Source organism: Haliotis cracherodii, unplaced genomic scaffold (assembly GCF_022045235.1).
Source record: "Haliotis cracherodii isolate W230 unplaced genomic scaffold, xgHalCrac1.p SCAF_7, whole genome shotgun sequence".
NCBI classification, from domain to species: domain Eukaryota; kingdom Metazoa; phylum Mollusca; class Gastropoda; order Lepetellida; family Haliotidae; genus Haliotis; species Haliotis cracherodii.
Window position 1 is genome coordinate 24,675,027 of NW_027266330.1, and position 15,896 is coordinate 24,690,922.

The following is a 15,896-nucleotide window of genomic DNA, read 5'->3' on the forward strand; positions in this document are numbered from 1 at the left end:
AACTGAGATATGTGGGCATGCATTGTTCACAAGTTGTTTTGCGACATGGGTCCAATGCGTGAAGCTTATTGCTGGTGTCCGCCACCATGATATTGTTGCAATATTGCTAAAAGTGGCAAAACAGCATTTTCACTCAGAAAAAAATGGAAAGTCATTGGCTATGTGCTTTGGCATTTGGCCCTGGTGAGATTAACAGATTAGTTTGGAACGTTATCAGTACTTGTTATATCGGGACAGTGTAGTTTCATGGGAATATAAAACAGAATACAATTGTCCCAAATTGGTGCATAAGACTAATGGCATCCATAGAAAACACCTAAATAAAGTACAGAAAAAATATCAATGTCATTTGTCTACTAAGGTGGAACTACAACTTTTGTTAAGTATTTATAGTAGGAAAACATTCAGGGCATTAGTACATTTCATATTTGTTCAGCACCTATGTTATGGCTGATCAGTATTATATATCTTTATGCTAATGAAGCAAAACAAATCATGTTTTTGGAAAAAAATCTTATTTATTGATTATATGGCATTTCATTGGTACATATCACAAATTGAAATTTGATCAAGCAAGAAGAGGAACTAGCATAAAGTAACCAGTGGTGTTTGCAAGTTGCAAGGCCTTACAGAACAGACGCTTCAATGCCATTTTCTAAATAAACAAATTAGTCAAATCTCAGAAGAATTTTATTGAAGAAGAATATCTAAAGTCAATTATGTTTCTGCAGTAAACCACAAAAGTCATTCAGATGCGTATGGTCAGCATCGGTGTACACAACCTGGACATAGTCACAGTGCTTTGGCATAAATTCATTCAGACTTCATTAGTGTCATAATAAAACCACCTACAGTAACACTGATGTGGCATTATTCATTCAGAATCATCACTTTCTGAGGTGAATCTGTTGGTTGTTATCAGGAGTACTGTTCATCTTCCGGCGAGTCCCTTGTCTGAATTGTGTGAGCAAGATCTTCTTAAATGTAGCTGGTGTCAGATTGTGAAATCCAGGTACCTGAAACATTTCATAACATCTTTAGAAACTTGTTAGTCAAAAGTTATGAAACACACACATATTTACAAATGTTTAAAGTTGTTTTCTCAAACAGTGAGGTATTGACAATTTATCTTGCAACTGATATTTAACCAATCTTTGAACATGTAAATAAGCCATTGCAAACAGAAAAGTGTTCAGAAAATACAAAAATGTATCCGGTCTTCTAAAACAATACCACACCTGAATTTTGCTTGAATGTTTGCATTACATCAAAATGTAAGGAAGGGTAAACAAGACTATGCAAAACTAAGTTACATAGGTTCTTATACATAAATACATAAATGCAACTATTCATAATTATCAAAACACATGTCATGTAAGTGATCTCAAAATACAACATAATGAGCGAGTGAGTTGGTATAGTTTCATGCAGCTTGTTAGCAATATTCCAGCTATGGGCTTCACACATTGTACCCATGTGGTGAATTGAACCCGGGTTTCAGAGACTGTTTCACCCACTAGGCTACCCTTGCACACCAAATACAAAAGAAAGTATATTAGGCATTCAGACAATAGATATTCTCACCAAATTCATTAATTCATTAATGGAAGCTATATTGAAATTCAAATTTTGACAAATTAGGATGAGACTGTAGAAGCATTTATCTAAGTTATTATGGATATTAAATATCTACCGTTAATTGGTAGTCCATCATAGACAGTGATAAGAAATTCAACTGAAAAGTACAACCTGAACCATCAACTAAAAACTATGTATATTACATTAAAGGGGCCGGTCATGTATTACCGGTATGTTCTCATTCATTTTTGACACAACCCTCCCTGAAAGAAAATGCAAAGCACTTTATATTTTATTGTCCATTTTGTCAAGTCTCCCCTAGAGACTCTCACATTTTGGGGTGACCCTCCCTGTTTGTTCTGATCTGAATTCAAATATTCATGACTCATTATCATATTTTATCATTCATCCTATCTTTTTTGAAAATTAACTAAATGAAGATTAACAATAACATGCAAATCTGCCAAATATTGGCCTGGCAAAGTTTAAATTAATCATAATTACTGTTATAAAGTTTTGGATCCATCGTCTGTTTCTAAATACAGTGAAACCCAACTTTGACTTGTGTGGCATTGTTGAATCATCTACCCAATATTCTTTATGCATTGATATGCATCTGCACAGAGTGGTCAAAGTCTGTGTCTGACACATAGTGTGCTACAAGGGAGACATCAGTTTGTGTCTGGCCAAACTGTCTGATAATCTCAAGGGCTGCCTTGGTAGCATCAAAGGATGTAGCTAATCCTAAATAAACATAAAACAAGTGACATCATCTCTTCTACAGAACACATGATCAAAGCCCGCCCCACCTTTGATGTTTATTACCTTGCTACTCTAAAAACAGCTATTTAGCAAAATGAACTCAATGTCAACTCATTGTGGACTAGGGATTAACAGGGCAATTAGTGTCGGGTGGGTATTAGTACTTGCAATTGTCTGTTAATTACTTAATTGAGTAGTGACGGCTTGTGCCTTTACAACTGCTATTCAACTTATCGAGTCAGTTTACTATGTCACATGCTTCTTGGGACCAAGGAAATGTATCTTGCTGGATAACAGGTTTTTTTTCTTATTTATCAGAGATCAGAAATAATAATAATGACGTTTTTGATGTGCATTTCTTTGTTGTGTTCACTAGGATGATGGTGATGGTGTTTGAATTATTAGACACTATTTTTTTCCAAAAGAGGAATAGGGTTGGTGAAGAGGCAAAGCTTATTTGACCAACATATATATTGATATACAGAAACTGTACAACAAACAGATTAACTGTATCTACAGTTGAAACTATCATGATGCAAATTTTCACTGAATCAAAGAACAGAACAGGTTGTAGTGATTGAAGGTCACATTAAACTTGCTAATTTCAAATCATTCATCCCACACTTATGATTTGGTTTGTTGTTTTATGCCGCACTCAAGCAATATTCCGGCTATATGTAAATAATCGAGTCTGGACCAGACAGTCCAGTGATTGACATCATGAGCATCGACCCACACAATTGGGATCAATGACATGCATCAACCAAGTCACCGAGCCTGATCGCCACCTGATGGAGTTAGTCAACTCTTTAGACGAGCATTGTCGCCCGTTACGGAAAGTATTGGGTTACAAATATCCCTTGTAAAACCTTGCAACATGTTCAAATGACACATCGAAAGGCCATTGTGAAAAATTGCACCATGTTAGGATTCTTAAATACAGTTTCAGCTTGACATTGAGTACTTTAAACTTTAAAGTGAAAAATACATTCACAACAAGTGAGCTGTGTCTGCCAATCAGAGTCGGTGAGTAAATTGGAGTAGGGGACTAATTTCGAAGGTAAACTTGTTTCAACGTTTAACAACTACATGCATTTGTGTTTGTATGAGACGATGTGTGTTTAATTCCATATATTTTACTTCAAAGCATGTTATCACAATAAATTGAGTCGGGTATAGGATAAGTTGGAGTAGAGGCTAATTTCTATTGTAAACTTGTTTTAACATTTCACAATTATTGGTCTTTGCAAGTTATCAATCCTAGTTTAATTTCATTTATTTTACCAAGGTAAAAAAAAAATAAGGTGTCATTTTCGTCAAGTAACAATCGCCGTTTTCGCTTTCGGCGAGTATTTCGCCAGTCAGTGCTGTTTTGCTAAGGTGTCGTTTCAGCTATAACCCGCTTATTGCACATTATTAGTTTCAATTTATATTTATAATCATTTTAACCACTGTAATAAGTAAAAAATGAAATAAAAGTATATAGAAAATAAACAAGCACTTGTTATAAAATGTGCATCCGCAGGCAATATTTATAAGATAATCCTGCATGTAGCTGTGGCCATCACACTGAAGATGCACTTCACTTCTTTCTCATATGTCCAAATTACAATGATTTAAGACAGAATATGTACTATTATGTTAAGGGATATGATCTAAATTCAATTCTATTAGGTAATCCTGAAAGGACGTCAAAAATAAACTTAGAAATTCTTAAATCAGTAGAAGACTACATTCAGCTATCCAATAGGTTTTGTGATTGTACATAGCATCTTAAATTTATAATACTATTCCTTGCCGTATATTGCAGTACACTATTACAACTAAAAATGCGACCTGACAGCGCCGACAACGTAGTTTCTATAATAAGAACATGTATATAATTGCATTCCTTGACTGTACTTTTGTCATATCATATTGTATTCTAATTCTGGAGCGGTTATTCAAATAAGTTTTTGCTTGTTTACCTATCCAGTTCACATATAAATGTTTAAAACAATATTTAGTAAACAAATAATTTAAACTCATGCAACAACATAGCGTGTGGAGACGATAGACCACTGAAAAGAGCATATATATGCACATCCAATGACCCCTGACATCACAAGGCATTGTTTTGCCAGTGTGCCAGGCAACAGAATACTACGAATTACATCACAGGGTACTGTGACCTGTTTGAAAAGTTAGGTACTGTATTCTAAAGGTAGGCCCAAAATTCTAGACAGTCCAGTGATTGATATTGTGAACATCAATCCACACTGTTAGATGGTCACTGTCAGATGCCATGAACCAGGTCACTGAGCCTGATCACCTGATCTATTAGGTTATCTCTTATGGGTGAGGCTAAAACGGCACCTCAGCAAAATGTCACTGATTTCTCCAACGAAAACAGCACCTTGATTTGACAAAAAGGGCTACTAATTGTTGTCTGTTATCTGGAGAGACATGTTGATTCCTGGCCGAAATATATATAAATGAAATTTCTATAAAATTACTATTTATTTCCTACTTACTAAAATAAATATGACATATATAGTATACCTGTTGTCCAGTTTCTTGACATTTTCGCCAGACTCAGGTTCAGCTTGACATTGAGCTAATCTGAGTAAAGCTACTTAAAACTTCAAAGCATGTGATCTTTCAATGATAAGTTTAGTTGCACCTCCCAATCAGAATCATGAGTAAATTTGAGCAGAGGCTAATTTCTAATCTTAACTATTTTTAGGTGACTAACATTTAACAATTATTTGTGTTTGCAAGTTTAATTGCATTTATTTTACTTCAAAGAAATCAAAGCATATTATATTTTCACAATAAGTTGAGTTGCATCTCCAAATCAGAGTCGGCAAGTAGATGCTAGTTTTTAATGTAAAACTTTTTGAACATTTCTCAGTTATTTGTTTACAAGTGACCATGCAAGTTTAATTTCATGTATTCGGGCATATTCAGACCCAAGGTGAAAAAAAACAACAAGGTGCTGTTTTCACCAGGCAATAGTAGGCGAGGTACTATTTCCCTTTATAGTATAACCCTCTCTTACAACTAGCATAGGTTGATGGGGACCAATTCCAACCCGGAATCCCCAAATGAGTGGGTATGGTTTTACGCTGTTTTTAGCAATACCACAGCAAGGGACACCTGACATAGACTTCACACATTGTACCCATGACAAGAATCGAACCTTGGTCTTCAGCACTTCAACCACTAGGCTACCCCACCGCCAAAATCCCCAACATGATAAAGTTGTCATCACGGTATTCTTCAACAAGTTCAAGTGAAAATATCCATACCTTTCAAATGTCTTATCTTCCACTTCACAATGTTCACTGTTGCAAAACTCCTGTCATTTCATTTGTTCTTGATTATTCACACCTGCAAAAGTAAGTTTAGTTGGTACGGTATGAACTAAAAAAATGAGTCACTGTAGAGTATCTAGATAAAGGAATATAAGTAAGCAAACATATTTCTACATCATATACATTAGCAAGGATTAACATAAGTTAGGTAGATTGCTTATCCTACAAAAATTAAATCACACATTTACTAACATATATAAAACAGAATAAGTGGCTTACAGAAGATAAATAACTTTAATACGTGATCAATATTATTAACATATTCCTTACCTGAATCAGAGACCATATAACAGTCTATGTATTATGGTCTCTGTCTGAATATGTCACATCTTCAGCTCCCTGCAATCGAGGTTGTGAAACATTTCTGCTGTAGGAATATTACATCCGCTGGGATATCCCTTGTCACACTGCCTGGCATGGTAGGCAAACGCATATTCCATACACCACATAGGTATACTTCCTAATACACACTGTCGAAATCCCCGCGGCTCCCAATATGGCCTGTATGAACTGTAATCGGCCAACCTCGTCTCTTTCCGTAACTGCTGCAGAAATGACCGCTCGTCATTCGTGACCAACTCGTGTTATTCCGGGACAAGCAAGTCTACCCATAATTCCCTGTATGGCCGAGGGCGCCATTTTGGAACACAAATGTAAACAAACACTCAAACCTCGTGTAATCGATGTACACCGTGATGCTTGATTGCGATATGCTTACCTCGTGTATCGATACATTGTTCTCAATCACCTCTAACTCGGAAATCCCGGTCGAAATCCACCTGAGCCATCCACAACGAGGACGTCAAGTATTTCGAAAACTCGATTGACAGCCGAAGGAAGGAAGAGGAGCTTGCAGATGCCAGGTACGTAGCAGGGCTTCGAGACATAATGTTCCATGATTTCTATACAGAGATCTTATGGAATGAATTGATTTAGATATTTTCCTGATCTCCATGTTACTACTGTAAACGTCAAGGGCCTTTTAGTTTTGTTGTTTTCGGAAACCCTTTGTTATTATTATGATCAAGTGTTTGTTATTATTATGATCAAGTGTTTGTTGTGACATGGTATTTCTATTTGGGCTTGCATAAGAGCTACAGGTGCAGGACTTTTAAGAGTCGTGTCCTTATTCTCAACATAACGCTGGGATTTGATGATGAGGGTTAGTTACCAAGGGTATAAATCTGGCAAAGTGCATGTCAAACAAAACGTGGCATTCAATTCCAATCATGTGTTGCCACCTGAACCACCTGAAAGTGAGATATGGATTACAATGAATAATGACAGCTTATCAATCTTTAACAAATTCACACTGAAACATTGAAAGGATAAAGACAAGTTAGTTGTTTTCTGTTTCAGCATGTTCAGGGTTTGTGGGCAGGTTCACAGACATCCTCAGGGAGGATACCAAGTATTGAGTGAGTATTTTTGTTTGTGATAAATACAAACTACATGTATTTATCATGGTATATTTCAATGTAATGTGAAACATCACACTCACAATAGTCCAGCTCTGTGATGGCAGCCTGTAAATAATTGAACATGGACCAGGCAATCTAGTGATTGTTATTTTCAGCAAAGATCCATGCCCTCAGAGTATGATGACAACCTAGTCTGACCACTCAATTCATTAGTTGATTAGTGTTTGCAGTGGTAGAAACTAACACTTTCAGTCCACTAGTCCTAAAATGATAGCATATAGCAAAACCTTTAAAATGTCAAAATGACTAGTGCCAATTTCTAACCCTGGTGTTTGGATGTTGTGTTTGTATGTATGAGTGTATTTAGGTTGGTTTGTTGTTTAACGCCGCACTCAGCTATATGACGGCGGTCTGTAAATAATCGAGTCTGGACCAGACAACCCAGTGATTCATATCATGAGCATCGAGCCACGGAATTTAGATCAATGACATGCATCAACCAAGTCAGAGAGTCTGACCACCCGATCCCGTTAGTCACCTTTTACGACAAGCATAATGGCCTTTTACAGCAAGCATGGGTTGCTGAAGACCTAGTCTACCACGGAATCTTCACGGGTCGAGTGTATTTAACTTAAATCATGAATCTTATACTTGTTTCTCTGTGCTTTTACAATGTAACCCAAATTTTCTCGGGAATAATAAAGTATTCTCTTATTTATATCATTTCTGAACAAAGTGTCATATCAAGGTTAGATCTCTGTCAAAACAGTGCCATGGAAAAGCCAAACAAATAGCCTAGAAATAAAAGTAAATACTGCATTGCATTAATCTGCATTTCAAGAAAATGTGGCAATAATTCATGGAATGATATTCACCTCGGTGAGGATCTCTCTGCATTGTCGAACAAGTTATTTCCTATGTAATGTATGTGTTGAATGACCCTGACTTTGTGGTCAAAATATTGTTTTAACATTTGTTAAATATGGGGATAAATGTCATCTCTGAATGTTTGACATGAATTATTATGATTAGGGTAGTTCTAAGTCGGAATCACAACCGGGGTCTTTTCATTTGAATCAAATGTACAACATGTACAGTTTGGACATTTCTGTGATGTGAATGCTACTTATGTTTGTAGAATGTCCGGATGAATAAAAGAGACAGTCATCCGTGCAGCATCAATGCAAAGAGAGACCATAGAAGAGCAACAGTGAGTGGTAAATATTTTGAAATTATTCTGTTTGGTTCATATGGTTATTTTGCAAATATGTCTTCAGTTTGTTCCTTATCGCTGTAGGCACGGATGTCCTATTATCTAAGGCACTACAATTTTCTGTGCAGAGTTGCATCTCTTGGGCTTAGCAGAAACCTATAGTCATGGGTTCAAATCCTGGTTCTCCCCGATTATGTTGCTAGGTTTGTCAGCATTATACACATACTCGTGGCATTCATCAAAGACCTGCATCACTTAGGACTTTCTTCCCACATCAAACTAACATGCGGTGATATATCTGGAATACTGTTCAAAGCAGTGTTAAAGCCAAATCATTTATTTAATACTGCATCCAGCAATAGTTTGGCTATATGACAAGGATTGTGAATATATATTTTTCCATGTTGATGAGTTGAAACAATCACTAAATGACATCTCTTAAAGCTCTGCACGCTAACGTCGAACCCATTCGACAGAGGTGTCCATCCCCGTGCATCTGATGTCGAACCCATTCGACAGGCGAATAGCATAACAACACCCCAAAATAAAACTCGCCATATCTATTTACCAAGAAGGCTTTGCGTAACATTTAAATTACGTATGACATGCATAAATGCTCAGCTTGCTCAATATCAAAACGTTCAGTCATTTATTTACCTCAAAAAGAAAATATCGCGAGTTAAAAAAGTTTCGGCCAAACTTCTCGGCACACATCTACCAGGAACGGCCATTGTTGACTTTTGGCACTTCACGTTGAGCGGCATGCAGTCCGATATTTTCTTTATAATTTCATCATTTTTCCTATTTGATCATAATTTTTTGTTTGCTGACGAAAGGAAAACACTCATGTTCCTTTATTTCTAAAAATTAGCAACTTTCGGTGTAATTATTTTTTACCTCAAAAAGAAAATATCGCGAGTTAAAAAAGTTTCGGCCAAACTTCTCGGCACACATCTACCAGGAACGGCCATTGTTGACTTTTGGCACTTCACGTTGAGCGGCATGCAGTCCGATATTTTCTTTATAATTTCATCATTTTTCCTATTTGATCATAATTTTTTGTTTGCTGACGAAAGGAAAACACTCATGTTCCTTTATTTCTAAAAATTAGCAACTTTCGGTGTAATTAATTGTAAACAAAAACAATCTGAATCGTAACATCATCGATTGGATGGAACTTGTACGATCATGGCAACGGTAGTAAACAAACAACTCCACATGCATAGTTATCCCGTTAGACTATTACAATCATTTTGTTACATCTAACTTAATTTTCTAGAATTATTGACACGCATGTATAAATCTTTGTAAAAATAATTTCATTTTTAAAGAGTTTGCAAATGATTTCGTTTGATAAATTTTCCGACACATTGCCAAGCCGACAAACGTCAGTGATACGTTTGGGCGTGGCCTAACTCGCGATTTGTTGAGTCGAACAAAGTCAACAAACACTGCGAAAAATGACAAATATTGGATGATACGCAAAATCTGAACTGATATACATTCTAGGTAAACCATTCAATAGCAAAATAATGCATTTTACGAGAAATAATCAAAATACTTGCAATTTTAGCTATCATTTCTGAAACCGGAAGCACGTACCGCATGTGACACATGGAAGCAAAATATGCAAAAGTTGGTAAGCTATCATAAAGAAATTCCGAAATAGATTCCAATTCAAAAGAAAATACATAATTTACTATTTTTCGTCAACTATTTACTATTTATTGATCTGGAGAGCAGTCTTCACTCTTATTTGTTTCATATTTCTTCGTGATTGTCGCCATAAAATGTGTAAGTCTAAATCCGAAACTGTAATGGATTTCACGCTCGATGATTTTAATTTTAAAATATTTTCTATAAACGAGCGCAACGGAGAGCGATCCAACGTATTGATATGCCATAATAATAACATAATATTGTTATTGGTCTAACATTACAAAAAGAACAATTTAAATATTAAAGATGTTGTTGAAAACTTTCTGAGAACCTCCCGTCCTCTGAACCGATAACATTTTGGTACACAACGAGGTAGTGTAAATATATATAGATTCTAGGCTCCTATTTATATATATGTGTGATTTTGTACCCAAAACAAATTAAATTGTACCCAAAATACTTTGTGAATTTGTACCTAAGAAAATAAGACAATAGATCTATAATTATATTTATGTTTTAATGTAGATGAACAGAACACATAATAAAATATTTCATCAAGTTCCAAATATGATTATGACTGATCCTTGAAATTGATTGTTTAGTTTTGAGAGAAAACTGACGTCTTGTCACTGAAGGAGAGGCCAGTTAAGTTGGTTAAACCTAAGTTAGAATGAATTGTTTTGATAGGAAAGTGATATTATGTTAAGTTTAAGACACCAAATTAATGTATATCTTTGAAATAATTCTAGGTAGATCTACAAAATCACATACCCATTTGGGTAACAAATTACTAGAAATTTTGGGTACAAAAGTCACCACTGTACATTTCAACTGATTTTCTTGAATCAATGGGATAAAAAAAATTCGTCTGAATGATTCCTTTTCTCATTTTTTAAGACAAGAATTTGTTTTACATAACAAAACAGGCAGATCTACACGGATCACGTTTAGTCCTAAAAATGTGAAAAATATGGACACCTCAGAAATGAGGGCTTACAAGGTTATAATTCTACCTAACTAGTCACATGGTTTCACTTAGATCTAGGTCTATCTAAGAAAAGTCCTTATGAAAATCTGTTTTTATTTTTTTTATGACACTTACATTTCTGGCACTTAGACAAAGAGTATTCAAGGAAAGACAGATATGTTTTTGAATGAAAATATGACTTTCCTTTATAATTCTTTTTTCATGATGACAGGGGAACTTTTATACACACCAGCTGAGGAAGTTGTGATACTGTGATTGCATACAAAGAAAAAACAGTTTGGAAGCAGTATCTGTATGTATAAAATAGACCACATAAGGTGAACAAAAGTAATGGATTGGCTGACTGGAAAAAATACATCTGGCAAGGGTAAACATGTACACAGGCATGTTTCTTTTCATTCCAACCAGAAGACTGAGATAGCATTTTCTAAGAAACCTATGGCAAACTTACCAGCTTATGTGCCACCATGGTTCTTGTGATTAAACAAATAAAAATGTCATGTACTGTTACAAGTACTGTTACTGTAATTAAATTAAATTAATTCCTATTAAATTATATTTCAGAATTGTTTTATTTGGAAACAAACCACATAATGCACAAAATTAATGTCCATATGAGTTTAGTATGTATATGTTAAGGATCTGATTTAATCATTATTCATGGAATACTAAAATTAAAATGATGACATCAGAGAGTTACTTATTCACATAGTTGATTTTCAGAGTGCAAGATAATAATTGTTGAATAAATATGTTTAAACTAAAGATAATAATTGAAGTTTGATCAGTTACACTGTGTTGATGCAAAGACTAATATTTACTGTCCCCACACACCATCATTGTGGGAAAAATAACTATTAAATATAACTTAAAATTTTAAAACCTGTAAAAAGCTGTAAATAATTAAACAATTACAAATTTATCATCAATGCGCAACCATGGTGGTCTTCATATTTTTGGAATAAATTTAGAAATCCTTCGTGAAACTGTTCTAAAATCATACTAGAATCTATGAATGTATTCCCGAAAGGAAACCTATCCTAAATGTAATGTGGAACTACCACCGAAAATATGTACGTAGAATTTTATTGCTTATATATACCCTATCATTTTCAGCAACGCGGGGATGTTATTTTGAAACACGTTTTGTCAACCCCATTTTCGCGCACCTGTTGTTGAGGGTGATCTTGCTGATCGACGATATCCATAGACGTATTACGTGGGATACACTTGTTGTAGTGAAACTTATCAGCATGTACATCGCTGAAATATGAATCATGTCCCATTTATATTCACAACATTGAATGGTGATTCTTAAATATCAACAGAAGTTCAAATAAAAGATACCGAGAAACTTGCATGTGGCATGTTGATTTATCGTCTACCGTTTCCGGGTCACGGGAGCATGCAAGGTCAAACGGATTAACTAATACGCGAATTATATCGTCAAAGTCACATTTTTATTTCATGTTAGTGGTGATTACTGATACTGTGTATCGACTTATATTTTTGCTGTATGTGATAGGCGAACTATTTAAAAATTTACTGTAATTGTTTTGTTTCGAAAGCTTATCAGCAGACTACCCCTGTCTGTGACATCACATCCGGTGACCTTTGCACTAATTGAAATAGTGCTGTCAGAATTCACGATCTTTATTTTCATTTTTCTCTCGTCATATTTATTGGAATATGACGAATAAAACATTCTTCGATTGAGAAGATCGTCAACTTTCGCCAAGTTATATTTATAAAGGCAATGTAAACTTTGTTGATATTAAAATAGCAATAAGTTATGCGGAGGTCGGGCGAAGCGCGCCATGTTTGATTTTAGGACGTCTACTAGCATCATGACACGGGTTGTTTATTTCTGTATATCGTAAATATTCAACCAAAACGCTTGAAATTAGGATTAGTGAATATTTATAAGTCATTAATTGTTTCCTGCAAATTTTATAACATGACACGTCAGATTAACCCGAATATTCGTATTTCTGCAACCGACATGATGACCTCGAAAATTAAGTTATTTTTCTGTTTAACGTTTAGATAATAAATTCACTGAAATGGTTCATAATTTACCATCGCGCTGATATATGCCGATTATAAATCCCGAATTTTTACTCAATTAAAATTATGATATCGGAGATATGATTATTGAAATCAATTTGCAAAAATGTTACGATATTAGAGGGTTCCTAGCATGAAATGCAAACCACCTTCAATAACGCAATTCAGGTAAGTTCAAGAAAATTTACAAATTTTGTGTTCGCTTTGGTCTTAACCTTGGTATGATTGAAAACACCAGGATATTTTTATATAGAATTGTGTAGTTTTCTATCGGGAATAAATGTGCAAAATATTTCTTCAATTGGCCCTTGTTTAATGAGGCACCGACTGTTTGAAATCACCCACCCTCTTTAGAGCGCCTTATGCTAAAATTAATCCAGCAGGCAGGGGTAAGAAGTGTGAAAATAATTCAGCAGGCTAAAGGTTAAAAAGATTCCCAGCATTCCAAGCCTAATTAATAGATAAGGTTGTGATTGAGTAGGCTCATTGATCACATGTAATCATATCACAGTGATGTGGGATATTGTCCATAATAGTTATCATCGGTTTGTCTGGACCGAGTTCATAACATTAGTCACTGGTTTGTCTGGTTGAGATTTGAGATGTGATTTTATTACTTGCCCGTGAAGAGATCACCCGTTTAATAAACATACAGTTGTATTACACATTGTGTAATACCAAAACGCGTGCTTATGTACTCTCGGAACACGTTTCACGAAAAATATTGAAAGCTCTCAACATCCCTTGGCTTATTCAACGACATTGCGTGTGGAGATGATAGGTCACTGAGAGGAGCTTAAGCACACTCGATGACCACAGCAACCTTGTTGCTAGGCTGACGTCACATGGCATTGTCCATAATAGTTATCATCGGTTTGTCTGGACCGAGTTCATAACATTAGTCACTGGTTTGTCTGGTTGAGATTTGAGATGTGATTATCTTAAATGTTTAGCATATAACAAGACTCACATATGACAACTTAAGTGATTTTGCTGCCTTCTATCTGTAAGTACATGTGGCAACAATTCTTTTTGATTGCTAAAATCTTTTTACATAATGCTGCAGAAACTGAAGTCCTGCTTGAGATCCCTGGATGAGTACTCCAGGTTGACAGTCAGGAAGGACCAGACAAGGGAGTCCTAAACAGAGGCTGCACCCCTTCAGATATCAGAGGTGATATGCAGACAGCGATGATGAGGGTCCTGTTATTTCAATGGAGGCCGACCGAGAAATTGTATGCCAAATGGTACTGGGACACACAAAGGCTGGTCTGGCTAATGTGAGAAGACCAACCAATGCCAAGCTGGAGTGTAATTCTTCCAGGACATTCAGGAAATTCTTGTAAACACTTGAAAGGAATGATAAATGGGACTTATTGTCTTTAAATGTGGACCCAAACACCAAATGGAAAGTTCACAATTCTACTAACACAATGCAGCAGAGATAGAGTCTAACTGGTATCCCCTCATCCTGGTTCCTGTTCATCCATGGCAATATAGAAAGAAAAGGAGGATTGAGGGAAAGTAAGTTATCTGAACTGGTGAACATAATCCGTAGGTACTGTCAAGCGAACAGTTATCACACTCTGTTATGAGTATTGAAGAATAGGATGAAATTGCATACTGCATCAGGAACCATCATATGAACACTGTTCAATGTGCGATATACTATAGGCATATGAATAAAAGAAATTGATAATTTGATTGTTGCTTATGTTTCATTTGCCAGCTGTGTAAATGGGGATGTTTCATGATTTTGCCTCAGTTTAATAGCCACACTTATCTTATGAAACCATGCATTGCTTGGGCATCTCAAGATAAATAACACATGTTTCCTTTGCTCTGAAAACGTCTGATGACACATTGATCTGTTATGTCAAAGGTTAAAGTCACAACCAGACAAAAAGGTTGTTTGTGGTCTAACTCTTCCTTTGGGCAGGGGTCGAAGTTGGAAAAAGGTCGTGTGTGATCTATATATACTACATTTTCCCTTAAATTGCCTTTTCTACAGAAGTCTTAGTAACCCTTATACATATACTGGTTACATTACTTCCATATTTTGGTCAATGATATGTTGAATTCTACCAAAGGACTGCATATTTGGTTTATGTGCTGGATAGCTCTTTGAAATGTTTTTGAAATATTTATCACTGATATTGAAGGTCAAATTCACACTCAAAAGTGATATCTCATGAGGGGTTGAAGTGTAAGATCAAGGCAACAGTGAAGGGGTCATTCATAAAGTATTTCTGCAATTATAACTAAAATGCCTATTTCTGGAGATATTTGTGAAGTATTAAGCACATCGTTGTTATTTTATTTGAATACACATATATGTGCAGTGGTTACAACTCCAGTGTCAAATTAACTGTCAATCCCTTTTAATATAATAATTCACAGTAACTGAGGAAGAGCTTACTGTAGTACCATAAAACTAGGGTGAGGCAAATGTCAATGAAGTTAGTATTTTGGATATAACAAGTACATGTACCGTTACAAATAGTCTTATTATCATCTCACTAGGACCAAAGGCCCAAGTGAGCACATTGTCAATGACTTTTTCTTTTTCTCAGTACAAACTGGAAGTCTGGACATGAAATTTAAGGATATCATTATACAAGAACTGATGTTTGTTCATTAAATACCATTAACATCAGAAAAGGACAAAATATGAAATTGAACAATTTTCTTCTCCAAAAATGTTTTAGGAGGATATTTACCATTAAAATAACACAGAATATTACAACAGGTACCTGTAATGCACAGGCTAACATTATTTACCAGAAGCAAGTCATGAAGAAAATTTGCATCCGGATACCTTCCGGAAACCTTCCGGAAACCTTCCGGAAACC

General features: G+C 35.4%; 2 long non-coding RNA genes across 4 annotated transcripts; one reads left to right on the top strand and one right to left on the bottom strand.

Moving 5' to 3' along the window:
- Positions 1 to 766: 766 nt before the first annotated feature.
- Positions 767 to 6,087, bottom strand: LOC139448600 (uncharacterized). Its single transcript, XR_011652100.1, has 3 exons — positions 5,967 to 6,087; positions 5,631 to 5,712; positions 767 to 1,016 (listed from the first exon to the last, which is right to left on the bottom strand). It is a non-coding gene; the product is annotated as an uncharacterized lncRNA (long non-coding RNA).
- A 255-nt stretch (positions 6,088 to 6,342) lies between these two features.
- LOC139448384 (uncharacterized) lies at positions 6,343 to 14,675 on the top strand. Of its 3 annotated transcripts, XR_011652077.1 has the most exons (4): positions 6,343 to 6,559; positions 7,056 to 7,114; positions 8,256 to 8,334; positions 14,111 to 14,675. It is a non-coding gene; the product is annotated as an uncharacterized lncRNA (long non-coding RNA). The 3 variants fall into 3 exon arrangements; XR_011652076.1 differs by lacking the exon at positions 6,343 to 6,559 and having other exon boundaries at positions 7,005 to 7,114; XR_011652078.1 differs by lacking the exon at positions 6,343 to 6,559 and having other exon boundaries at positions 7,005 to 7,114; positions 8,256 to 8,327.
- The last annotated feature ends 1,221 nt before the right edge of the window (positions 14,676 to 15,896 follow it).